The 27694-nt window shown below is 49.4% G+C and overlaps 1 protein-coding gene and 1 long non-coding RNA gene across 3 annotated transcripts in view; both read left to right on the top strand.

Moving 5' to 3' along the window:
- The window catches only part of ANO1 (anoctamin 1), a 203415-nt gene that overhangs the window by 24916 nt on the left and 150805 nt on the right, over positions 1-27694 (top strand). The gene's annotated exons all lie outside the window — the stretch shown is intronic.
- On the top strand, positions 20445-24348 carry LOC126935981 (uncharacterized). Its single transcript, XR_007719360.1, has 2 exons — positions 20445-23280; positions 23335-24348. It is a non-coding gene; the product is annotated as an uncharacterized LOC126935981 (long non-coding RNA).

The raw sequence follows: 27694 nt of genomic DNA, 5'->3' as shown, positions 1-27694 counted from the left end.
GACTTCCTTGCAATTTGTTTTGCTGCTGTTGTTGTTGTTTTTGAGACAGAGTCTCACTCTGTTGCCCAGGCTGGAGGGCAGTAGTGCGATCTCAGCTCCCTCAACCTCCGCCTCCTTGGTTCAAGCGATTCTCCTGCCTCAGCCTCCCAAGTAGCTGGGACTACAGGTGCCCGCCACCATGCCTGGCTAATTTTTGCATTTTTAGTAGAGACGGGGTTTCACCACGTTGGCCAGGCTGGTCTCGAACTCCTGACCTCGTGATCCACCCGCCTCAGCCTCCCAGAGTGCTGGGATTAAAGGTGTGAGCCACCGTGCCCGGCCTAACTTCCTTGCAATTTCTATGTGCATTTTGGCAAAAGTGAAATGGAACTTGAGAACGCGTGGTGAGAGTGAAAACCAGCGATCAGATATGGTGGCAGCTTGTCTGTGTGGTTGAACCTGGATCTGGAGGTGAAGAGAAGATGAGGTGGTCCAAGCCCCGTTCCTCAGCCCCTCTGGGGTCATGTGACTGTGGTCACGGGACAGTGGCCAGCCTGGGATGCTGTGGATGGGGAATTCCACAGAGAGGGCTAAAACTAGGACGCCATAGGGGGTTCCGCTCTGCCACCGTCAGGCTTGGGAGCTCCTGGGAGCGCCGGGCATGTGTTTCAGTGGCAGCCTCATTTGTCTTCCTGCACAATCCCGCCAGGGATCTCAGAGTCTGCAAAAGAGTTGCTGGGGGTCACGGCTCAAGCCAGGCCCCAAAGCAGGGCCGTGGGGCTCACCCTTCATCTGGCTGCGTCCTAGACATTGTGGGCAAAGGAGAAAGGGAATCTGCTGTCGATACAGGGCTTCTCCCACGTTCTGTGACCAAACCAGGCCATTTCCCGGCTGCTCGTCTCATGCTGCAGCCCTCTGTCCTTCAGACATCCCGTCCCTGCTTACCTCTTCTACCAAGTGTCACTGTGCTTCCTACTAGAGATTCTACTTAGTTTACTTTCTTCCTTTTCCCAGTCTTTCTTCCCCTCTAGAATCCAGGCTGCCGTGGGCAAGGATTCCTGTCTGCAGGGCTCACTGCCCGTTTCCTTAGAAAGATGCCTGGCACAGAGCAGGGCTCAGCCAAATACTTGTTTGATGAATGAACAAACTCCCACGCGGGCCAAGGTGTGTCTTCCTCCCCATCCGGAGGAGGATGGGGCTTAGCGGTCCAGACGCCCTAATAATGCTTTTCTTAACTTTTAACAGTTCTGAAAACTGTTCTTTTCAGAACAGTTTTTGTAGTTTCTTTCTCCCCTACCCCAACAGAACTGCACAAAATCCACACAATGAATCATAAAAGAAACTCCTTGGGAATCAAATGAAATTCTTTTTCAGCCCAGAGCGCATTTCCCATTTTTATTTTCATGTTTATTTTTTTCACTTGAGGACAGGAGTTCAAGACCAGCCTGGGCAACAGTTTTCTTCCTTTCTTCCTCCCTCCCTCCCTCTCTCCCTCCCTCCCTCCCTCCCTCCCTCCCTCCCTCCCTCCCTCCCTCCCTCCCTCCCTCTCTCCCTCCCTCCCTCTCTATCTCCCTCCCTCCCTCTCTCTCTCTCTCTTTCTTTCTTTCTCTTTCTTTTTTTTTTTCTTTCTTTCTTCTTTCTCTCTTTTTTCTTTCTTTCTTTCTTTCTTCTTTCTTTCTTTCTCATTCGTTCGTTCTTCTTTCTTTCCTTTTTTTTTGTGGTCTTACTCTGTCACCCAGGCTGGAGAGCAGTGGCATGATCCCGTCTCACTGCAGCCTTGACCTCCCAAGCTCAAGGGATCCTCCCACCTCAGCCTCCTGAGTAGCTGGGACTACAGGTGTGCACCACCACACCCAGCTAATTTTCAAATTATTTTTGTGTGGAGACAGGATCTCACCATATTATCCAGGCTGGTCTTGAACCCCCTGGGCTTAAGAGATCCTCCCACCTCAGCCACCCAAAGCTCTGGAATTACAGGCATGAGCCACTGTACCTGGCCTATATTCCCACTTTTAATGAAGCCTTTTACACAAACAACCCATCTGCCTACCGTCAGTGACGCATGGGTAGTTTCTAGCTCCCCGCTGCCAGCAGCTCCAGCCCCTTTCCCAGATGGTCTCTGAGAGTTTTCCTCAATCCCCTCCAAGAAAGATCAGCTCCCCCAGCCATCCATCCCATCAGAACCAGTTACAGAGTTTGTGGGGCCCAGTTCAAAACAAAAATGCAGGCTTTGCTCGAAACTTATGAAGAAGCCAGGCATGGTGGCTCATGCCTGTAGTTCCAGCACTTTGGGAGGCTGAGGTAGGAAGGTCTCTTGAGTCCAGGAGTAAGAGACCTGTCTGGGCAACAGAGCAAGACCCCTTATCTACAAAAGAAGTTAAAAATTAGCTGTGCATAGGGGCACACACCTGCAGTCCCAGCTACTCGGGAGGCTGAGATGGAAGGATCTCTTGAGTCCAAGAGGTCGAGGCTGTAGTGAGCTGTGATCACACCACTGCACTCCAGCCTGAGCAGCAGAATGAGACCTTGTCTCTAAGAAAAAACCAAAGAATTTCAAGATCCTGCCAGCATCATGGATGGATGGTGCTTCCTGGCCCTGTGTGAGCAGGTGCACTGTGAGCTGGTCCTGGCTCTCAAGCCGTGAGTGGAGGTGACGTGGCTCGCTTCTGAGCTGGAGCCATTCTCTGCTGCTTCTAGACTCCACTGCACTCTCTGTGCCTGGCAATGTTTGGGATGGTGGCTGCATCGTCTGCCCAGATCCTGCCAGACTACACTGAGCAGAACCACATCCCAACCTGGCTTGGATATTGGAAGCACAAGCAGAAAATAAAGTGTTTTTGGAAGTTCTGAGGACCAGGGCATGGCTGTTACTGCAGCAGGATGTAGCCCATCAGACAGATACTCCAGGGCAATGGAAAGACTGAAGAACAAACCTGGTCTCAGGCTGAAGCCCATCCCTGCATCTGTGCCAGCAAGAGACCACACATTCATTATGCATGTGTTCATCTGGTGAGAATATTTACTGAGGGTCTGCTAAGTGCTGGGCATGGAGCTCAGTACCAGGGACATGGCCAAAAATAGGCGGCTGCGGTCTCAGCTGCAGTGGAGCTTCCTCCTGGCGGTTCACACAGAGTCCACAGAACAGAGAAAATGCTGCTGCAATAAGTAGGCAAAGTCCATGGCACTGTGCAGGCCTGTGGCAGGGCCTGTCCTCACCCGGGTGCCAGGGAGGGCTTCTTGGAGGAGGTGCCTCATTCATTCATTCAACAAATGTGGAGAGTCTGTTCTGAGCCAGAACTCAGCAGGCTTCTGTGGGAGGGGTTTAGCAGTGATCAAAACAGTGGGCTGCTCTCCTACACCTTGGGATGCAGGAGCAGGAAAGAAGACCCCCCCTGCACACACATTCACTCTCCCATCTATGGACTCACAACCCCACGCTACTCACATGCCATGCACACGCACGCGCACACACACACACACGCACACGCACACACACACGTGTACACACACACATTCACTCTCCCATCTATGGACTCACAACCCCACGCTACTCACATGCCATGCACACGCACGCACACACACACACACACGCACACGCACACACACACGTGTACACACACACATTCACTCTCCCATCTATGGACTCACAACCCCACGCTACTCACATGCCATGCACACGCACGCACACACACATATGCACACACACGCACATGCATGTGCACACACATGCACGTGTACACACACGCACACACATGCATGCACACACACGCACACACACACACACGCACACACACATACACATGCACATACACACACACATGCAAACACAAAATGTGAGGAGGAGAGGGATGTTCCAAAGAGAAAGAAAGCAAGGAAGCCATCACATTAAGGAACATCACTCCAGGGGGAGCCACAGAAAATGGTCCAGGTTTTCCCACAGTGCCCCCTCCAGACCTGCCCTCTGGCTGTGCAGGAGCTGGTTCACCCGTTTCACACAGGCTCACGGGGACTCGGCTCACCCGAGCCAGTTGTGTGTATCTTCCCAAGTCTGCATTCAGTGACGTCACACTGGGAGCTGAAAATGGGCCATGATGGGAAGGTTTACACCTCCGCAACTGGCAAACACTCTAAGTCAGCTTTCATGTGTTTTCTTTCCAAGGGCCAGTTTACCCACCCACCACTGTCTGGGGCTGGCTCTTCTCGGCCCCTTGGGTAATTCTAGGGCAGGCCTCATGACTTCCTGGTCATCTCATAATGAAAGCTTTCCCAGCCACTTTTAATCACAAAAACATGGTCTCATGTGGGTCACTGAAATGTCCAGTCCCACGCAGATCTTCACTGAAAATCGTCATTGTCCTGGCTTTGCCGGCCCAGCCAGCCCCAGGCTGAGGCCTCGGAGGGGGGAGGGACCCGGGGCCCCCAGCTCCGGGTTTCTCTGCTTCTGCTTCTCTTCCTTCTCCCCTCCCCAATCTCTAGGCTTCCCCTGGACGCTCCAAGGTTGGGCAGAGGCCAGCAGGGCAGGGAGGTCGGGCTTGGTGGGCGGGCGCCGGGGGATCTGGTGGGCTTCTATCCCCCCAGCTGGGACAGATGCTTAAAGCTGACTCATTTGAGGGTACTCTTGTGGCTTGTTTAGACCCTGGGGTAATTAAAACATCCGAATTAGACGCCCTGAGCGTACGCATCTGATATTGAAAGCTTAGGTCCCCTCACTCCTGCCCGTTCCCGCCCGACAGCCCACTTCCTATCCACAGGAAATCCCCCACACCCTGCTTCCCTCCTCACCTCCCACCCTCATCATCTCTGCTGGTGGTGGGGTCAGTTCCCACTCAGCACAACCCCACCCCGCCTCACAGGACACTCATACCACCCTCTTGCCAGTGAGGCCTTTGAAACAAGAGTCAGACTGGTCCACCCTCCCCCAGCCCCAGGGGCTCCTTGAGCCTCTCTCCAGCCTTGGTGGGAGGAGGAAAAGCAGCACCTCCCTCAGACAGCTGGAAAGGCCCTCTCTCTTCCCAGCTCAGTGAGTCCGGCCAAGGGTCACCAGACGGGTACTGGTCCCCACCTCCCCACCAGGCCCAAGGACACGCTCCGCACTCCTCTTTATTGCCGCGATGTGAAGTCTCAGCCTAACCCAATCCCACAGAGTCCATCTTGACAGCCTGGGATGACACAGATTCCCCAGAGGGGGATAGAGTGTTGGGTGTAGGTGGCAGGTTAGACACACGGGGCAGAGTTAGAGGAAGCCTCCCAGAGGTGTCTCAGTAGAGACCTTAACCCAGAAACAAGCACGAAACACATTCTCATTCTCCAAGCATCAAAAGCCTGGACTATTCAAAAAAACAAAGAGCTAACTCTTTTAGAAAAACAGGCCCAGTGACCATTCATCCTCTCACTCGTAATCATCGTTCGCGGTTGTAACTGCTACCTACCGAGAGGTGCTTTGCTGCAAGCATCGTGCTGGGTGCGTCCTTTACAGACAGGCCGTGAGTGAGCACATGGGCTTGCTGTGGGAATTCGTATTTCTTCTGCAGGGAAGAATGACTGATACCCAAACTCACTCAGCTGCCAAGGGGGAGGAGGGATTCGAACCCCCATCTTTCTCACTCCCAAATGCGTGCCCATAATCCTCCTGTCCCCATGGAATTATCTATTAGAGAAAAAATATTGATCAGCAAAAAAAGAAGGAAAAATGACAGAACTTCCTAATATGCCAAACATTGTCATCCTGCTTAAGACTAAGGCTCTGTTTCATCCTAAATTACAAATGCCAACGTGCTCACTGACTTGACAAACACTGGTTAGGCCACACTGCATGCGAAGGACCGTGGTGGTCGCAGGTGGCTGTTGTGACCTATATTTTTAACACCCACCCCTTCTTTTTCTTTGTAAAGCTGTATACAAACTTCAGTTTTTAGAATAAGGACAGTGGGGTTTTTTTGTTTGTTGTTGTTGTTTTTTGTTGTTGTTGTTGTTCTAGCAGAAGAAATTAAACAGAGACAGAATGGAAAATAAAGTGCATTTTTAAATAAACCAAGGACATGGTTCCCATTCTTCCTCAGAACCTGGTCCATTTAAAGCAGCCTTATTATTTTCAATGCATCCACTTCCTGGTCCCTCTCTTCCTCGGTTTTTCCCACGTCGATCGTCTGAGAAATCCCAGCGGTGACATTTGTTAAACATCGGCCCAAGGCTAGGCGAGGCCTCGGGAGCCAGGCTCTTGCCCAGGAAGGCTCCAGAGACTGAAGCCAGAGCCCCGTAAACTCGTCCCTCTGCGTCCAGGAGACCCTGCCAGGAGCCCCTTCGCGTCCCACTGCCTGTGACGTTGACAGGCAGGAGCGTGCGAACTGAATCCCAAGCAGCGCACAGAGTATTTTAAAACCGAGCTGCTGTCACACAAGGGCTTTTTCCCCCAAAGACCAGAGTGTCCAAAAAAAGGAGCAGACGAAATCAAGCATAAGGTGTGCTGTGGTGTGCTCAGATCAGACCCAAACTGAGAAGGCCCTGCTTCTCCCTGGGGATGGTCCCCTTCCCTCCTTGCTCCACTTCCTGCTGCTTTGACATCTCACGTTGGGCAGAAATCCCAGAGGAAAAAAGGCTTTCCAAGACAGGCCCATGGAAGGCCCAGCTCGCTCTCTGGGACTTATTCACATTGGATTCATCTGTCTGCTTTTGCCTCTATTTTAACCAAAAGACCCCATGAAGGTAGAGTCTTGGTCTGGCCTCTTCACAACTGTGGACCTCAGCACATATCAAGAGCCCGGCACACAGTAGGTGCTCAATAAGGACTTACTGAATGGAAGAATTCACAGCCGGGCATAGTGGCTCACGCCTGTCATCCCAGTGCTTTGGGAGGCCGAGGCAAGTGGATCACCTGAGGTTAGGAGTTCGAGACTAACCTGGCCAACATGGTGAAACCCTGTCTCTACTAAAAATACAAAAATTAGCCGGGCATGGTGGCGGGCACCTCTAGTCCCAGCTACTCGGAAGGCTGAGGCAGGAGAATCACTTGAGCCTGGGAGGCGGAGGTTGCAGTGAGCCGAGATCACGCCACTGTACTCCAGCCTTGGTGACAGAGTGAGATTCCATAAAAAAAAAAAAAAAAAAAAAAGAATGCATGAGCGAGTGAAGCCACTGATGGCCCCGTAGAGTCAGCCTCACCTAGCTTGCTTTCCTGCAAATTTGGGTGTGTTCACTTAGTGGGTGTGGCAAGCAGAATCACAACCCCCAAAAATGCCTGTGTACTGACCCCCAGAACCCGTGAATCTCTTTTATTACACTTCAAGGAGGAGGTAAGGCTGTAGATGGAATGAGGGCTGCTAATCAGTTGACCTTGAGGCAGGGAGATGGCCCCAGACTATCTGGTGGGCCGAACATCATCACAGGGTGCTTATAAGTTAGAGGAGGCAGGGGAAGTAGAGTTGGGGAAGACGTGAGGACAGAAGCAGAGGTCAGAGGAATGCACTGCCAGCTTGAGATGGAGGCGGGGGCCACAAACCAAAGACCACAGGTGGCCTCTGGAAGCTGGAGAAGGCAAGGAAACGAGCTCTCCCTGAAACCTCCAAAAGGAACAGCCCTGCTAACACCTTAGCTTTAGCCCAGTGAGATCCATGTCGGACTTCTGGAATTTAAGATAATAATCATGTGCTGTTTTAAGCCACTAAGCTTTGTGGATCTGCCGCTGCACAGTGGGAAACTCGTGTGTTGGGAGGTGAGGGGAAACGCGTGCCGTGGCTCTGAGGCTTAATCAGTGTTGGACCGGCATGTGTTAGAGCCTGCACCTTTCAGCATTGACTCCATTTAGCAGGAGTCTGGCCGTGTATAAGTCAGCCTCAGTCCCTGCCCTCCAGAGCTCGCCATGTGGGAGAGCCCAGATTAAACCATGTCAAGTGGATTTGTTCATGGCACGTCTTGTCAGAGGCTTCTCAGATGCTGACACAATGAATGTCCAACAGTGAGAATATAGCCTTCCCCAAATGTAGGTGACCATGGGGCATTTTGGGTGGGAGTGGGGGGCACTTTCTTTTCTTCTAGGGGTGAGGTTCAGCCCAGTACTGAAATTGGTCTTATCGTTGCCAACATCAGGGCTTAGGGAAGTTGGCTTTTGTTCTGTCCTGGTTTAGGAGTTGTAGTCTCATGCTCACACTGCGAGGCTGCCCATCGGGGAAGATCTCAGATTCTTTTAAGAAATGCCAAATACTTAAACCATCTCTAGATGGCTTAAAATAATAAAAGGCCCTGTTAATGAACCTTTCCTTCCCAGTGTCTGCATAGGAATGTGTGTCTTTATCCCAGTCATCTGTGGGCCAAGAATCAAAGAAAGAAAAGAGTGACGAGAGGAGGATGGGGAAGAAGAATGGCCAGTAGTTGCTTTGTGCTTTACATTTCAGGGATTTCAAGTTTACCAAAGTCTTGACAAGAAAATGCAGGTGGTTTGCTGCAATGTACCAATACTATCCAGGAGTGTTTGACTGTAAATGAAAGAAAACCCAAGACCAGCTTCAGGCATAGCTGAATCCAGGGGTCTAATGTTTCCAAAGCTCTATCTCTCTCCTCCTCTTGGCTCTGCTGTTCTTTGGGTTGGGTCCACCCTCAGGACTACTCTTTTAGTGTCCAGATGGCAGGCACAGCTCCTGGCTTCCACCTTGGGCAACCCCAGTGGACAGAGAGCTTGCCCCTGGGCACTCCAGTAGGAAGCCCAAGGCTAGCTCTGATGATCCTGCCTGAGGTCTTTGACTCTCCCTAAATGAGTCGCAAAGGGGGCAATGCTTAGCTGTGTGTACCCACTAGCAGACTCCCGAGACCATCTGGAGCTGGGGGACACATAGCCCGTAAACCACATGGCCTGAAAGCGGGCAGTGGTGTTTCCTTAAGGAAAACCAGGACAAGAACGGCACAAGGCGGGGAGTAAGTGATGGGCAGAAGACATTCACCCACTAGACCTGCTCCCCCTGCAGAGAATAGCTCTTCTCAATGGGGCTTCAGACAGTGGCCCAAAGAGCGGTCCCAGCTAAGGTTTCTTATGCCAGTGATGGGCGTGGCACAGTGCCAAGGGCTCCCTGGGCATCATCTGCTTTCATCCTTGCAATACCCTGGGAAGCTGGAGTTTGTGGCCCTCTCCCCAGTTCACAGATGGGGAAACTCAGGCTCAGAGACCTTGATTTTGACTTGGGCTCCCAAGTTCTTCGCTACCACTCTCAGCAGCTTGCAGAGCTGCCTCTGCCTGGAGGGTCACCAGGCACAAAGCCCCACTGACAGCCTGGACAGACATAGGCGGGTCCCACAGCCCAAGCTGCCTCCCCTGAAAGGAGGACCTGGCCCTAGCAGGGGTGCACATAGATAGACTTGTCTGCCTCTCCTATTGACGATGAGCTTATGAGATAGGGATCACTGGGGACCCCCAGTGAACCACACAGGGACACTCCAAGGGCAGCAGGGAAGCTCTGCCGAGTCAGGGAGTTGGTGGGGTGGGACACAGAGCTGCAAGGACTTGGTATTGAAATGCTGGGCTCCAGTGACATCTGAGCATCTGAGGGTCTCAGTTGGAGGAAAAAAGATGGACAAAAAAATGAAAATAAAAGCCTTCCATGGCTATTCAGGAAACCAGATGGGCTGGAGCTGTGCCTTAGAACACAGCTTTGACCTCAGATCTGAATTCCATGCCCAGCTCTTCTCCTTGCCAGGTGGATGACCTTGGGCAAGTTACTTCACCTCTCTGGTTCTCAGGCTCCTCGTCCAAATAAGGGCTTGTGACAGAATGTACAACTTATAAGGTGGTAGTGAGGGTTAGACAGTAACATCCAATACCTTAGCACTATGCCTGTCATGAAGGAAGAACTGGTGTCTGCTACAATGATGATCATGATAATAATGATGGTGGTGGCAGTGATTGTGATGATGAGAATAATGATAGTAGTGGTGGTGACGATGATGATGGTGCTGGTGGTAATGGTGATGACAGTGAAGATGGTGGTGGTGATGGTGGTGATGGAGGTGATGACAATGATGATGGCAATGATGGTGGTGGTGATTGCAATGATGACAGTAATGATGGTGGTGATGGTGATGACAATGATGATGATGATGGAGGTAGTGATAACAGTGATGATGATGGTGGTGGTGATGATGGTGTTGATGGTGGTGGTGGTGATTGTGATGATGACAATAACGATAGTGGTGGTGGTGATGATGATGATGGTGCTGGTGGTAGTGGTGATGACAGTGATGATGACGATGATGGTGATGATGGTGATGGTGGTGATGATGATGATGCTGGTGATTGTGATGATGACAGGAATGATGGAGGTGGTGATGACAATGATGATGATGACGGTGGTGGCGGTGGTGATGAGAGTGGATGATGATGGTGGTGGTGGTGGTAATGATGGTGTTATGATGATGGTGGTAGTGGTGGTGATGATGATGATGGTGCTGGTGGTAGTGGTGATGACAGTGATGATGATGATGATGGTGGTAGTGATGGTGATGATGATGATGGTGGTGATTGTGATGACAGTAATGATGGTGGTGGTGATGACGATGATGATGATGGAGGTGGTGGTGGTGATAATGGTGATGATGATGATGGTGGTGGTGGTGACAGTGATGATGACGGTGGTGGTAGTAATGATGGTGTTATGATAGTGGTGGTGGTGGTGATGATGATGACAGTGATGGTGGTGATGGTGATGACAATGATGATGATAAAAATGACAACAATAATGATGATGACAGCAATAACGATGATGATGGTGGTGGTGGTGACAATGGTGATGATGGTGAAGATGGTGGAGGTGGCGATGCTGGTGACAATGATGATGATGATAGTGATGGTGGTGGTGGTGATGACAATAATGATGATAAAAATGACAATAATGATGATGACAACAGTAATGATGGTGGTGGTGGTGGTGGCGGTAGTGGTGACTGATATCACCCCTGCTGCCATCATTCAAGAGACCAGGGTCATTTTCTCAAATTGATGAAGCACTGTAGTCAGGTGGTTGCAGTGAGCACACAGACCTTGAATCAGAGTTCTGCTCCAGGCTTCTTACCAAGTGCTGAGACTTTCTGAGCTGCGGATCCTGCGCCTCCCCAGCTCTCAACTCTCCAAAGGCCCTACCTGGTCTGGCACTGCCACTGTGCTGACCTCACAGCCCACGACCTTTGCCTTTCACTCACCACCACCCACACTGGCCACCTTAACAGCAGGTCCTCAAACACCAGCCGTGTTTCCACCCCAAGGCCTTTGCACTTGCTGCTGCTTCTTCCTGGGACAATTTTCCCCTGTATCCATGAACTCATGGCCTCCCCTCCCTCAGGACTCTCTGCTCAAATGTCACCTCCTCAGTCAGGTGTGTCCTAAGTCTTCCTAAGGATGACAGCAACACACTCCACTGGACACTTTCTATGCACTTGTCCTACTTTGTTTCTCTTCATAGTACTCATCACTCACAAACCATATGTAGATTCTTTTTAACCTATGATGGGGTTACAGCTCGATAAGCTCATTGTAAGTTGAAAATATTGCTAAGTCAAAAATACATTGAGTGTGCCTAACCCACCATACATCCTAGCTTAGCCCAGCCCACCTTACACGTGCTCAGAATGCTTACATTAGCCTACAGCCGGGCAGAATCATCTCACACAAAGCCTAGGTTATAATAAAGTGCTGACTAGCTCACATAACTTATTGAATACTGGAAGTGAAAAACAGAATGGTTGTGTGGGTATCCGAAGTACAGTTTCTACTGAAGGTGTCCTGCTTTTGTGCTTTGACACATTTGTAAAGTCGAATAATCCTCAGCGGAACTATCGCGAGCCAGGGCCCATCTGGGTTGGGAGGCTTTTCATTCATCAGACCACGAACTCTTAAACCACATGGAGGTAGGGACTCTGTTTTCCCCAGCATGTGGAACGGGACCTCACAAACAGTAGGTCCGCAGTCTGTGATTGAATCAACAGCAGTGGCCATTTCTGTCACCTGGAAATAATGACAGTCAGGTCTGGGCAGGAGGCACTGTTGTGGCCACGCGTGCCGGGGCAAGGGTCATTCCAGGGAGGTGAAGGATGCTGATGAGCTTCCTAGGCGTGGAACACGCCCTTCTTGCTAGTGGGGAAAAGTGAGGTGGTGCTTGCCTGCGCTGGACGGGGTTTAGCTGCCACCACAGAGGTGCATCCTCAGGGCACAGCTTTAGGCACATCATAAAGAGCCTCGTCTGTAGAAAGCCATTTTAATATTTGTGTTAAGTCATCTGGGTTTTGAGTCTCTGTGGTTTTTCGTTGGTATTCAAAATAATTAAAGTACACCCGTGGGTTTTTCAAAAAGCATTTTCTTTTTGTGATCTTAGAAAATCAATTTCAATAAAAGTTAAGGTACACTGATTTCCCTCAGAAGAAACAGATCCGAAGAAGCGTCAATTCTGGTTGCCACAGGGAGATGAATACACTTTAAAATCTGTCAGGTGTGAACTGAAGTGTCTTTAAAGATGAGTCTGTCACATTTAGGCCCTACTAACTGTTGATAATGAGCAGGCAGTGCCCGGGGATTTCATGTTCATTTCAAGGGGGACTGCTGGGTTCAGTCTCCTTCCCACTCCACCAGGCGCCTTTCTCTGATGCTGAGCTAAGGGTAAGAGCAGGTGCCTGTGCACCTCAGTCCATGTCCGGATGTCAGGCCAAGAGGTCCAGTTCTGAAGTCCACACTCTGCCACCCCAGGGACAAAGTGCTGACTTCACTGCCCTCCCGACTGGCTCCTTCTACCCTTCCCCAGCCCCAGTTCTAGTGCCTGATCCCTGACAGGCCAGCACTGAGACTTTAAAATGCCTCAATTGATGGTCTCTCCTAGAAAGACACTCCCACAGTTCTATCATGCCTGAATCCCCAGAATCCGGTTCCTGAGTCTTCCGGCTCCCCGACCCCCACCACACCCCAGAGCTGAAGCTGCCCCTCCTTCTCCTAATAGGGCCTCCCTCCGCCCTGTCTGGGTCTTGAAGGGCACGAGCATGGCAGGGGCAGACTCAGGTCATCCACTCTGCGCTCTGACAAATCGTGGGGGTGGGACCGCCTCTCTGTCGAGCCAGATCCTAAGTTTCTGGTGTTTTGTTTCTGAGATGAAATCTTGCTTTGTCACCCAGGCTGGAGTGCCATGGCACGACCTCAGCTCACTGTAACCTCCACCTCCTGGGTTCAAGCAATTCTCCTGCCTCAGCCTCCCAAGTAGCTGGGACAGCAGGTACCCGCCACCGTGCCTGGCTAATTTTTGTATTTTTAGTAGAGACGGGATTTCGCCATGTTGGCCAGGCTGCTCTCGAACTCCTGACCTCAGGTGATCCACCCGCCTCGGCCTCCAAAAGTGCTGAGATTGCAGGCGTGAGCCACTACGCCCAGCCCAGATCCTACGTTTCATGAAGGCAGGGCTCTGCTGGGTCCCTGGCAGCCCCTGTGGGTGCTAGATGCATGGATGGTACAAGCTTGATTGGGGTGATGGGTGAGCAAACGAGGCACGAGCAGAGCCTGCCATGCCTGGTGGAGGGGTTGTCCTGTGGTGCTTCCCCTCCTTTGCAGGCAAAGGGGCACCCTCTTCCCTCTGCACACAGGCCTGCTCTGCTCACAGATGAGGCCTCCTCCATGAGCTGGGGCTGTGCAGTTGCCCTGCCCAGGGGAGAGCTGACTCCTTCACAGCCCTCAAAAGCCCACTCCACTCATTTGCTCCAAGAGCCATTTGTCAGGGGAGTTCCTGGGGTCAAGCACTGCTGTCAGCTGAATTGACTGGTGCTCGCTGGTGACAGGGATGAGTCTCCACTCTGGATGACCTCAATCCTTTCTCCCAGCAAATTGTTTCAACCCACCAGTCTGTAGCCTGATCAGGGTCAAAGCCATGAAGGTCACGGCGATGGCACAGGCCTCTGAGGGAGCCCAGGTGCTCCGGAGGGACAGTGTGTGTCCCGCTTCCTGCAGCGACTGTAACAAATTTCCACAAACTGGTGGCTTAAGACAGCAGAAATGTGGCCAGGCGCGATGGCTGAAGCCTGTAATCCCAGCACTTTGGGAGGCCGAGACGGGCGGATCACGAGGTCAGGAGATCGAGACCATCCTGGCTAACACGGTGAAACCCCGTCTCTACTAAAAAATACAAAAAACTAGCCAGGCGTGGTGGCAGCGCCTGTAGTCCCAGCTACTCAGGAGGCTGAGGCAGGAGAATGGCATAAACCCGGGAGGCGGAGCTTGCAGTGAGCTGAGATGGCGCCACTGCACTCCAGCCTGGGCGACAGAGCGAGACTCCGTCTCAACAACAACAACAAAAAGACAGCAGAAATGTGTTCTCCCATGGTTCTGGAGGTGAGAAGTCTGGAAGGAGAGTGTGAGCAGGCCACGCTCCCTCTGGAGGCCCCGGGGCAGGGCCCTTCCTGCCTCTTCCAGCTTCCCGGGCTCCAGGTGTTCCTTGGCTTGAGCTGCATCACTCCAGCCTCTTCCTCGGTCTTCACGGGGCCTTCTCTCTCCTCTGTGTGTCTGTGTCCTGTGTCCAAATTTCCCTCTTCTTATAAAAACTCCACTCATTAGATTAGGGCTCACCTTCGTTATCTGAACTTGATTATATCTGCAAAGACCCTATTTCCAAATACGCTCACGTTCACAGATACCGGGGTTAAGGACATACCATTTTGGGGTTTGGGGGCCTGTTTGTCATTTTACCAGCCCTTCAATTAACCCTCCATCGGAGGCGTGGGTGGGGAGGGCTGGGGGAGGCAGGCTGGCACAGCTTTTTGGAGGGAAGTAAATGGCTCCCAGGTGGTACCACCAGGAGGGGCGAGGAGGGCGCCTTTGCTCAGGGCAAAAGGAAACAAAAGCAAAAACCAAGTCCTGATGGGAAGCCCTGGCCCTCTCAGGGAAGCGAAAGTTGCTCAGTCTCAAAAAACACTTGGCCTGAGATGACTGAAGACGCCTTGGGGGCTGCAGTCTAGGCTTATTGCTTTGGACGTCACCGGCTGTGCGGAATTGGCATCTGGAGCTGAGAGCCAGCCAGGGCTGCTGATGTGGCTCCCGGGGATGAGGACGGGGCAGTGGTATCAGGTTCTCCCTTCTCAGCCCATGAACCCGACTCCTCGAGCCCAGACTGTAGCTCGGAGCTGCTATGTTGGTTTCCTGGGGCTGCTGTAACCAATGAACACACACTTAGAGGCTGAAAACAATAGAAACTCATTCTTTTCAGCCCTGGAGGCCAGAAGTCCACAGTGAATCTTTGGGGCTAACATCAAGGCATCTGCAGGACTGGTCCCTTCACAGGCTCCATCCCTGCCACTTCCAGATTCTGCTGGCGTCGGCGATGCTGGGCCGGTGGCTGCATCACCCGGCTCTCTGCCATGTCCTCTCTGTCATCAGCTCTCCTCTGCCTCTCCTCTTACAAGGACTCTTGTGGTGACATTAGGACCCACCCGAATAACCTCCCCATCTCAAAGTCCTTAATGGCATCACATATATTAATACAAAGGCCCTTTTGCCACATAAGGCCACACAGTCACAGGTTCTGAGGATGGGGACGTGGACATCTTTGGAGGCCAATATCCAGTCAATGACCACCCCTGCACCAGGTGGAAGGAACCCACGGGGGCAGAAGGAGGAGAAACACCCCCCGTTTTAATTGACAAATCGTGGCTATATGCATTTATGAGGTTCAATGTGATGTGGTGGTTTCGTTTTGTTGTTTTTGGTTTGAGACAGAGTCTCACTCTGTCATCCAGGCTGGAGTGCAGCGGCATGATCTCAGCTCACTGCAACCTCTGCCTCTTGGGTTCAAGTGATTCTTATGCCTCAGCCTCCTTAGTAGCTGGGATTACAGGCATGCGCCACCACACCCAGCTAATTTTTGCACTTTTAGTAGAGATGGAGTTTCACCATGTTGCCCAGGCTGGTGTCGAATTTCTGGTCTTGAGTGATCCTCCCACTTTGGCCTCCCCAAGTGCTGGAATGCAGGCGTGAGCCACTGATCCGGCCTCAGTGTGATATTTTGATACATGTATACAACATGGTGCCGTCAAATCAAGCTAATTAGCATATCTATCACCTCATCCTCCTTTCATTGTTTGGGGTGAGACATTTGAAACATTTGAAATTCTCTGCTGTTTGGAAATGGGTAATGAACAGCATACTATTGACTGCAGTCACTCTGGTGTGCTATAAATGGAAAACCCCATTCCTCTTGCCTCTCTGAAACCTTGTATCCTTTGATCAGCAATTCTCCTTCCCTCCTTCCCATGCCCCAGCCTCTGGTTCCCCTGGTTCCACTCTTTACTGCTATGAGTTCAACTTACTAGATTGCACACATCCGAGGTGAATGGTTGAGGGCCAGAGTGGGGACCCAAGAGACTGGTGGGAGGGAGGGACCTTGTGCCCAAGCCAGGGGGACAAGAGAAGCTCGAGGGTGTGGAGATGAGCAGGATAGTCTCCAAAGGCCCCTTCAGTGCCCTGAGGCGCAGAGGCTATCACTGCCACTGTCACCACAGGTGTTGACCGGGCACCAGGACACACCTGAGCACTGACCAGGCCGCCAGCCGACTTTCGGGAATCAGTTTCCTTGGATGCTTCTGATGAGTGCCCACGCTGGACAGTAGCGCGCCCGTGTTCCTGACAAGGAAGCTGAGACTTGGGGAAATGAAGTCATTTGCCCAAAGCCATAGAAGGCACAGATGGGAATGGACCCAGCTCTTCTTTGTGGCTCCAACAAACCCTCCAAGATCAAGCGTCTACATCAGCAAAACCCGCTTTCATTCATGAGTCACTTCGCCACTGAGTGCGTATCTGTTCCACTCCTGCCTGTGAGGGCCTGTGGGAATGTGAGGATGAATTCCACCTCGGTTCCTTCGGGGCTCCTGCCTTGGGTCCTGACATCATGTTGCACCATGGTGCTTCTGTGTCCCCTCCAGCCTGAGACGTCTATGAGGACAGAGAACAGCTTTCTCTTCTGCCTGACGCCTCATGGTTAGCACATGGCTGGTGCATCGTAGGTGGTCGACAAAGCTTTGTTGAAAGGATGGGTGCAAGAGTGCACGGATGGGGAATGCCTGCCTTCAAGGAACTCACAGATGCATAGAGCAGGGGTTGGCAAACTCCCATCCATAGGCCATTTGTATAAGTCAGGCTTTATTGAAACACGGCCATGCTCATTCATTCCATATCGTCTGTCTGCTTTTGCATTAGAATTGAATCATTGCCAAGAGGCCAATACAGGTTCGCTTCATGGGTATGTGACCCGTAGAGTTGCATAGGGGTCCGTGTCACCATCTTGACCATCTGCTGTCACTATCTTGAAATTAGTAAGAATTCATACAAATGCCCTATAGGTGGGAGTTTGCCAACCCCTGCTCCGTACATCTGTGAGTTCCTTGAAGGCAGGCATCCCCCATCCACATGCTCCTGCAGCCATCCATTCAACAGAGCTTTACCAATCACCTACTACGCAAAGCCTGTATTTTCATTTTGCACGGAGCCCCATCCATTATGTAGCATGTCCTCTGCGTATGAACCACAAAGCCTAAAAATCTGGCCCTTTTACAGAAAAAGTCAGCTGATACCTAGTCTAGAAAATAAAACAGGCACCTAACTTATGACAAATTCAAGCTAGAAAGTGTCACATGCTCGCGGTGGCTCACGCCTGTAATCCCAGCACTTTGGGAGGCCGAGGCGGGCGGATCACAAGGTCAGGAGATCGAGACCACGGTGAAACCCCGTCTCTGCTAAAAATACAAAAAACTAGCCCGGCGCGGTGGCGGGCGCCTGTGGTCCCAGCTACTCAGGAGGCTGAGGCAGGAGAATGGCGTGAACCCGGGAGGCGGAGCTTGCAGTGAGCCGAGATCGCGCCACTGCACTCCAGCCTGGGTGACAGAGCAAGACTCCGTCTCAAAAAAAAAAAAAGAAAAGAAAGTGTCACATGCTGTCGGGAGGGGCAGGCACAGTGTCTCAGGAGTCTGCAGGACAGAGAAATCCCTCATAGCTAAGGGGTTCAGGAAGCTTCCTAGATGTGGTGCCTGCAGCAGCCCTGGGGACCTTGAGGCATCCGGAGGTTGGGTAGGGGACACAAATATGGACAGACCACAAGGGCAGCTCAGACACCACCGTGCTAGGAGAGAGAGTCAAACTTTCTTCTTTTGTGATCAAAGCAAAGTATGTAAAAAAAACCGATATAAATTATTCATCTAGAAGAGAAGAGGAGCATTGATTTCTGTCCACCTACCCTGGCATTTACTTTGCTGTTGCAGCCGCAAGCTGGGATGGCCTCCACTGCAGGAGAGGGGCTGGCTGCAGGCACTGCATATACAGAGGACATAGGCAAATGGCATCATCAGGAGAAAATCCCTGTGAGGATGAGCAGAGAGCTGAGGCACCTTCCCAAACCCCCCACATAAAGAAACGCAAGGTTCTGCACAAGTTATGGTTTAAAATATTGGGGCTTTTGCACTTAATGCAAAAGACAAAGACAAAAATGAACATTTGAACACACAGGTGCAGCCAGAGCCAGGAAAGCCCAAACAGAGCCTAGCAGGGACTCTGCTCAGTCAATATTTGCTGTATTGACAAATGTATTGTTCTTGCTGCATCCGAGACCAGGAAGGGGCAGAACAACAGGATCTAGTGGGCCACACCTTCCTCTCTGTAGCCAAGCGGGCTCCCACATTGGGGGCCTCCATGGGACTTGGTGCTGTTAGACATGACAAAGACCGGGGTGCAGTGGGACCAGAGCCCCTCTTGGCCGAGCCTCCTTTTCTCTCCCGGAAATCCCCCTGGGGCTGTGCACAGGGGAAACAAGGTGCTGCTTTCTAGCCGGCTGAGAGCTGTGACCCGTGGAGCTGCCTGGCAGCAGGACCAGGGCTAGTGTCAGGTCCAGCCCTCCAGGAGGCTTGTGTCCACCCGTGCAGACTTCAGCTGCTGATGGCCAGCTAGGAGTGTATTGGGAGAAGACTCAGCGGCTAAGCATGTGGATAGAAGAGGAAGGGGCCAAGCCCCGCACTGGCCACCTTTTCACTTATTATGACCCTGGTTTTTTTTTTTTCTTTAAGCAAAACAAAAATAATGATTTATTAATTTGTTGATTATTTCTTCTTTCTATACATATTAGCTGACCTTTGTCCTATTCTTGCAAATCCTCAACCATTTTAACTGGTAGCCCAGTAAGCTGTCGCCTTTTTTTTTTTTTTTTTTTTAAACTTTAAGTTCTGGGATACATGTGCAGAATGTGCAGGTTTGTTACTTAGGTATACATGTGCCTTGGTGGTTTGCTGCACCCATCAACCCGTCATCTAGGTTTTAAGCCCTGCATGCATTAGATATTTGTTCTAATGCTGTCCTTCCCCTTGCTCCCCACCCCCTGACAAGCCCCAGTGTGTGATGTTCCCCTCCCTGTCTCATGTGTTCTCATTGTTCAATTCCTGCTTATGAGTGAGAATCTGAGGTGTTTGGTGTTCTGTTCTTGTGTTAGTCTGCTGAGAATAATGGTTTCCAGCTTCATTCATGTACCCGCAAAGGACATGAACTCATTCATTTTTATGGCTGCATAGTATTCCAGGGTGTATATGTGCCACATTTTCTTTATCCAGTCTATCATTGATGGGCATTTGGGTTGGTTCCAAGTCTTTGCTATTGTAAATAGTGCTGCAATAAGCATACGTGTGCATGTGTCTTTGTAGCAGAACGATTTATAATCCTTTGAGTATATACCCAGCTGTAGGAGTTTCCTGAGGCTGTTGTAACAAACCACCACCAACAGGGGGCCTTCAGCAACAGAAATTCATTCCCTCACCATTAGGATGCCAGAAGTCCAAAATCAAGGTGCCGATCGGGCCACGCTCCCTCAGAAGGATCTAGAGTAGAATCCTTCCTTGCCCTGTACAGCCCCTGGTGACTCCAGGCGTCCCTTAGCTGAGGCACATCACCCCAGTCTCTACCTCTGTCTTTACCCGGCCTTCTCCCCTTCTCCCTGTGTCTCTCCTCTGTGTGTCCCTTGCAGTTGTCCCTGGATTTAGGGGTCATTTGGATAATCCAGGGTACTCCCATCTTGAAATTCCTAATTACTCTATAAAACCCTCATTTCAAATAAGTTCATAGTCACAGGTTCCAAGGTTAGGGCATAGGCACAGCTTTCTAGGGGTACTGCTCAGCCCACTGGTAAGCAAGGCTTGGTCAGTGACTCTTCCTCCTTGACAATGAAGACAGAAAGGGCTGAGAGTCCTCTCTCTTCTATGCTGGCCCTGATGTCTGACTGTGTGTGGTTTGTTTTTGTTTTTGTTTTGTTTTGTTTGAGACAGAGTCTTGCTCTGTCACCCAGGCTGGAGTGCAGTGGTGCGATCTCGGCTCACTGCAAGCTCCGCCTCCCGGGTTCACGCCATTCTCCTGCCTCAGCCTCCCGAGTAGCTGGGACTACAGGCCCCCGCTACCATGCCCAGCTAATTTTTTGTATTTTTAGTAGAGACGGGGTTTCACCGTGTTAGCCAGGATGGTCCCAATCTCCTGACCTCGTGATCTGCCCGCCTCAGCCTCCCAAAGTGCTGGGATTACAGGCGTGAGCCACCGTGCCCGGCCTGTGTATGGTTTTGACATGCCTGCCTTTGTCTGTCAAGGCTGGGGCCACATCTCAGGCATGTCTAGGTGCTCAGCATCTCAGGGAGCAGCTGTGCTTGACTGTCACTCAATAAACATCTGTGCAATGAGCAAATGAATGACTTGTAGGGTTCCTTCCTCCCTCATCTGTTGGCCGTTAGTGCCATCCATCTTCCCTAACACAGAAGTCCCTGCCTTCAGAGGTACACCCAGGTGGAAGTGCCTCTCAGAACTCCACCCTGAGAACCAGCTCAGGTGGCTGGGCCTGTTTTGCTCCTCCTAATTGAGATTTGCAGGCAGGGAAGGACAGGTATGAGAGGGACCTGGGCAGTGCTCAGTGAAGCAGGATGGACGGGGGTTTGGAATTGGGGTCAGGAGCTGTTGAGAGCTGTGGAGAAAGAGAAGAATTTGGATTTGGGAATAATTAATGTATAGGGGTGGTTGGAACAATGGGCGAGATCCGATTACAAACGTGGTGATGGAGGACCAAGCTCATCCCTTGAGGACACCACAGGCAGAAAGCAAGCAAAGAAAGGAGAGGCAGGAGACCATCGGAAGGCAGAGGAAGGCCCAAGCATGAAGGCAGGTCACAGATGCTGAGGAGGGTCCCAGGTGGCCTAGTGGGAAAAGCACAACCTTCAAGGGCAAGCCAGCATGGATGCAAACCCACCTCTACTGTGTGGCAGCTGGGGGGCCCCTGGGAGAGGTGCTCCTTGAACCTCAGCTTTGACTTCTGAAAATGTTGCTTGAAGGCTTGAAATTCTATACACGAAGCACCTGGTGGAACAGCTGCCAGGAAGCCCGGTTTTCTCTGCTTGTTGAGTACTCACTAGGTGCTGGGCTCTGGGCAAGTACTTTACCATGTAGTCATTTGACTCTCACATCAACCCCTGGGATGAGCACAATTACTACCATTTGCAGATGGGGAAACTGAGGTAGAAAAGAAAACTTATTCCATGGCAGGGTCTTGAATTACAACCCAAGGAGAAAGCAGTGAACTGCTACTCCTGCTGCAAAGAAAAGGTGAGTGAGCATGAGGATTAAAATGTGACTGTCGTTGCCAGGTGCAGTGGCTCATGCCTGTAATTCCAGCACTTTGGGAGGCTGAGGCAGGAGGATTGTGTGAGGAATGGAGAAGTTCTTCTTCAAAGTTTCTTAAAACCATAAAGAACTTGTCATTTCTTTGCTCTATGCATATCTATATATGTTCCAGTACAGCTGCTCTGACTTGCCCTGGCATGCCTGGACAGGGTTAAGCAAGCCCTGGACCATAGTGCATGCCATTCCTTGTTTGGAAACCCTCCTGAGCCTCTCATGACTAGCTTCCTCTTTTCTTTGCCCTCTTTCCCCTTTGCCTATTTAGAAAAGTTTCAAGCTATTAGCCAATCGGGTCAAGCTTAGAATGTGAGGTCCCGTTCTGACCAATGGAAATGGGACACAGCCATAGGACGATTGTATCAGGTTACAAAGATTATAAATGTCCCCATCTCCTTTGTTTGGGTGTGCTCTTGTGGCAAGACTGCTAGTGAGCGACACCCTTTCTGCAGAAAGTAAAAGAGCCTTGCTGAGAGATCCTTTGTCTCAATGTTGATTTTGCAACAATGAGCACCCATTTCGAACAATTTGGTGGCCCATAAAGGGAGTCTGTTTCCCTTCTGGGACAGTCCTTGGTCCTCTCTTGTGGGGAGCCCTGCCACCCTATTGCAGTGGCCTCCAGGGAGAAAGCCGGGACTTACCTGGTGCAGGAAACACACTTGGATTCTCAGCAACGCGGGGGAGAAGGAGAGACTTTCAAAACCGCAGGACCAGAAGACCTCATGTGTGAGCCAAGGTAGGAAAAACCACAAGGGAGCAGTAAAGTACTTCCTTGATGGTCAGTTCTTGAAGGGAATGTGTGTATGAGTGAATGGTTTCAGTTAAGACAGAGTGAATGTGAGAGGAATGTGTATAACCTTCAGGAGAGAAAATAGAAGGGAGAAACATTATCATCTCCCAAGGAAAAAGCAATACAGGAGAGAAAATAGAAGGCAGAAAGGTTATCTCCTGGGGAAAAAGGATACAGGCAAGATATTTCTGGGGTAAGAAATTTAGCCTTAAAAAGCCATTAAGGACAAGACAGGTGAGACATCCCTGGTCTGGAGGATCTGGGGGATTGAGTCTGCTGGGAAAGATTTTCACCCAACATGGGGAATACTTCTAGCAAGCCTGGAACAGGAAGTAAGGCAGGTAACAAAGGAGGTGAGAAAGAGCAAATCCCTCCTGATAGTCCTTTAGGACTCATTCTTAAACACTGGAAAGAGAATGAAAGGACCAAATGTAAGAAATGTAAGAAAAAGCAACTAATGATTAAGTACTGTTGTTTTCTTTGGACCCAAGAGCCTATCTTGAAACCTGCCATTTTCTGGCCAAAATATGGCTCACATGAAGACTGGGTCTGCCAACTTTTAATAATGTATGTTAATAACAAAATCCTGCATCCTCAATTATGCCCTATGCTGGCAGCAAGGGCCGGTTTCTTTTTATCCCTTGAAGGACTTAAAACAAGAATAGATTCGGGCAAAAAGTCAGAAAGTATGCAATGGGACCCTTTAAACCATCTTCCTCTGTTTCTAGTCCCACCTCCCCTTCTGCAGGTGGTAGTCCCACCTCCCCTTCCTCAGGCGGATGTTCCACCTCCCCTTCCGCAGGCAGATGTTCCACCTCCCCTTCCGCAGGTGGTAGTCCCACCTCCCCTTCCGCAGGTGGTAGTCCCACCTCCCCTTCCGCAGGTGGTAGTCCCATCTCCCCTTCCACCTCAGGTGACTATTCTGATTCTGGAAGCAGAAGTCCCTGAGGAACATGATCACTGTCATTTCTCTTCAAAACGAGGACTCCAAAGAGCAATAGAACAATGCAGAAAGGATATTCAGAATCTTCCCTTTCTTTGCACTTCCTAAGAGTCAGCTTTTTAGCTCTTTCCTCAAAAGGAAGTGCCACAAGGTGGGGGTGCAATTGGATTCATAAATCCCCCTTAACTGCTCCTGAAGTTCAGGGTCTAAAGAAAGAACTCAACCCTCTGCGAGATGACCCAGAAGGAGTAGCAGAGCAAATCAATCAGTTCTTAGGTCCCCAACTATATACCTGGACAAAATTAATGTTGATCCTAGGTATTCTCTTCTCAAAGGAAGAGTGAAACATGATTCACAGAGCTGCTATGGCAGCCTGGGAACATGATCATCTGCCGGCCAAGATAATCCGGCAGCGGATACCAAATTCCCTGCTCAAGACCCGCAATGGGATAATAATAATGCAGCTCACCAGGAAAATATGGAAGATTTGCATGAGCTAATCATAAGAGGGATTAAAGAGTCTGCACCCAGACCGCAAAACCTTACTAAGGCTTTTGATTTGCAGCAAGAGAAAGATGAAGGGCCCATGCACTTTTTAGACAGGTTGAGAGAACAGACGAGAAGGTATGCTGACTTAGATCCTGATAGTACTCCAGGGCAAGGTATGTTAAAATTACATTTTGTTACAAATAGTTGGCCAGATATTGCGAAAAAGTTACAAAAGATGGAGGAGTTCGAGACTAGCCTGGCCAACATAGTGAAACCTGTCACTACTAAACATACAAAAATTAGTCGGGCACGGTGGCACACACCTGCAATCTCAGCACTTGGGAGGCTGAGACACAAGAATCACTTGAGCCTGGGAGGCGGAGGTTGCTGTGAGCTGAGATTGTGCCACTGCACTCCATCCTGGGTGACAGAGTGAGACTCTGTCTCAAATAGAATAAAATAAAATGTGACTGTTGGATGAGGCAGTTCAGAGCTCAGTCGAAGGACACTGGCTGCTGCAGCACGATCTGTGAAGACAGGTCAATCAAAGTAGATCAAACTGCCTTGGAAAGGAGACTATGAAGCCATCTGAAGACCAGGGCTATGAATGAACAGCTGCACAGATTCCATGTGCTGTCAGAAAACAGAACTTAGAGGAAACAGTGTAAGTCATAAAGAAGCCATCAGCAAATGTCAAGTTGAACAAAGAACTTTCTAAGCATCATAGCTTGAGGGTCCTGTCAGTGGAGAGGTTCTGGGAGCTTGGTGGGGACCTGGTGGACAGGGTTCAGACACTGAATTAGGCATTAAAGAAGGGGGACTCTCCACTGCCCTCCAGCCCTGAGATTCCATGAGGCTGTAATGCTTTGGGTCACACCCACCCCACCCCATGTATGACAGTAGGGGCAGGGGATGCCGACCTCAGCTTCCCTAAATCACAAGCAACATTCGCAATCACATCACATTTCAATTTATCTGCAAAAAAAAAAAAAAAAAATGGGTCTTGTGAGTGCTATTTGGCAGTTGCAAACAGGAGACGGCAAGTAAATTAATGTTTTCTGTGAACCTTGACCCCTGTATCACAAAGCAAGGGTTTACCCCTCATCCCAATATTTACTCTTCTCACTCAATATTTCACATATGGGTTTGTGTCATTGATTTTTTGCATGGGAACATTTATACATGTAATATTGAGATTGAAGATTTAAATTCACACACACACAACTATTTAGGCTGGGGGAAACCTGACCTCCAGACTCACGCACACATTTAAGTGATTGTTTAAATGGCCACATTTCGTCCAGATGGCGGAACTATGTAGAAAGAACTAAATTGACTTTCATGAAAAGACGTGAGCTCAAATAACAACAGCAGCAGCAAAATAATAACAGTAGGTATTCATGTAAGCACCACAGGGGCAGAGATTTTTGTCTTTTCGATAGCTGCTGTAATCACCAGCATCTAACAGTAGGTATTCATGTAAGCACCACAGGGGCAGAGATTTTTGTCTTTTCGATAGCTGCTGTAATCACCAGCATCTAGAACAAACCCTGGTGGGAAGGAGGTTCTCGGTGAAAATATGTTGAAAAAACAGTAATTCTGCTGTCTTTCCTTCCCTATTAGTGGAGGATGTTGAAGGAAATTTTCTGTAACCTGCAATGTTTTCATTTCAGGCGGAAAGAACAGGGGACCTCTCCTCAAGTTCCTGGTTATTTCCCTGCTGTAGGTTAAATGCATATGTCTTTAATTTCTATTTTTAAAAACTGGCCAACAAGCCATCAGCAATAAGCCTATTTACTTGGACTGTGGCTTCTAAATATCATTCTCCATGAAAAGGAACTAGGGCATCTCAGAGAAATGACTGATACCTGGGCTGAGGTGGGAAAGCACAGGAGAGGCTGGAGCATCAGTGTGCATGAGAAAGTGAAAAAGCAGAGGTGAGCTGAATGGTCATGAGAACACAGCAGAAGCATGCATGGGAGGCTTGCAATTCTGACCATGATGTAGTAACAGGGATCAGACTTAACCTGCCCCTTCCCCAGCCTTAAGCAATAAACAGGCAAAATATAGGAAGCAATGGCTTTGAAATGTGGGACAGCAGCCCTGAGGCAGCTCAGGGCTGATTCCTGAGAAAAGTGAAGCAAACAAGTTGAAGGCATGATAATTGTCCAAAGGTTGTAGCACAGAGAGAGGAACTCAGGCAGTCAAGCAGTCTCACTGTATTGAAGATAAAAAGATGAGAGTTCAAGGAGTCCAAGAAGTTAAAATGTGTGAATCAGAATACCCAAGAGGGGGATGTTGCATTCCTGCATGTGTGCGTGCGCGTGCACACACACACACACACACACACACACACATAGATTGAGAGAGACAGAAATCTACAGAGAGGTGCCCTTAAGTCTGTGGCTGAGTACTAACCTGCATAAGCATAAGAGGAAACTACCCAGGGCTGGGGAAAGAACCACCAGAAGATAGTAGATCCAACACTTCTGAGGGCTCACAGAGGGCTGGGAATAGCTCACGGTCTCACCAACTGAGGTGAAAAGATCCACAGGGCATCACTGAGCAGGGTTCTCAGAAGGGTATCATCGGGATTCAAGGTTTCTCTGGATCTGCCCTATCAAAGTGTAGGAGCAAACCCTGAACAGATTCAATGGATTCTAAGCAACTTAACTGTGTGCTCATACAGATTCTAACACGAATTAAAGAATAAGCAATAAAATCTAGTACTCAACAACATAAAATCTTAATGTCTGGCATTTAATAAAAAATTAGCAGGCATGCAAAGAAGTGAGAGAATATGACCCATAACTAGAAGAGAAAATAATCAATAGAAACAGACCCAGAAATGAGACAAATGATAAAATTAGAAGAAAATAATATTAAAATGATTAAAAGTGTGCTGCATCTATTCAAGAATGTATCATGAAACGATGAAGAAAAGAATGAAAGATGTTTTTGAAACAATCCAAATGGAATTCCTATAGTTGAAAAATACACAGAATGGGATTAACGGCAGATAAGGTACTGCAGAAGAAAGGATCAACAAAATTGAAGACATAGCAACAGAAACTCTTCAGGATAAAACAGAGAGAAAAAGCACAGGGAAAAATACACAGAACATCATAGATTTGTGGAACAATACCAAATAGTCCAACACATGTGTGCTAAAAGTCCAAGAAATGGAAGTGGGTGCAGAAAAAGTATTTGAAGAAAAAAATGATAAAAAAATTTTTCCATTGTTAATGAGAAGTATAAGCCCACAGATCTAAAAAGCTTAATAAATTTCAATCAGAAGAAACACGAAGAAAACACACCAAGGCACATCATAATCAAACTGCTGAAAACAAGTGATAAAGAAAAAAAATCTTAAAAGCAGTTGGAGAAAAAGGACATATTATGTAGAGGAACAAGAGTTTGGCATACTTCTCATCAAAGTATATGCTAGTCAGAAGACAATGGAACAACATCTTTAAAGTATGAAAGAAACAAAATGCCAACCTAGAATTCTACACTCAGCAAAAATATATTTCAAAAATAAAGGTGAAATAAAGACTTTCACAGAAGAACAAAAGCTGAGAAAATTCATTGCTAGCAGACCTATACCACAAGAAATGATAAAGGAAGTTATTCAGGCAAAAGGAAAATTGTAACAGATGAAATTGGGACACACACAAAAGGATGGATTGCACCAGAATTAGTATATAATAATAAATATGTAGGTTAATATAAAAACATTTTCTCAGTTTTAATCTCCTTAAAAGATAATTAACTGTGTATACCAAAAATAATAACTGTATTATAGGGCTTA

This window comes from Macaca thibetana, chromosome 14 (genome assembly GCF_024542745.1).
Source record: "Macaca thibetana thibetana isolate TM-01 chromosome 14, ASM2454274v1, whole genome shotgun sequence".
Taxonomy (NCBI): Eukaryota; Metazoa; Chordata; class Mammalia; order Primates; family Cercopithecidae; genus Macaca; species Macaca thibetana.
The sequence above is the reverse complement of the archived record's forward strand: the minus strand, read 5'-3'. Positions and strand labels throughout refer to the sequence as shown.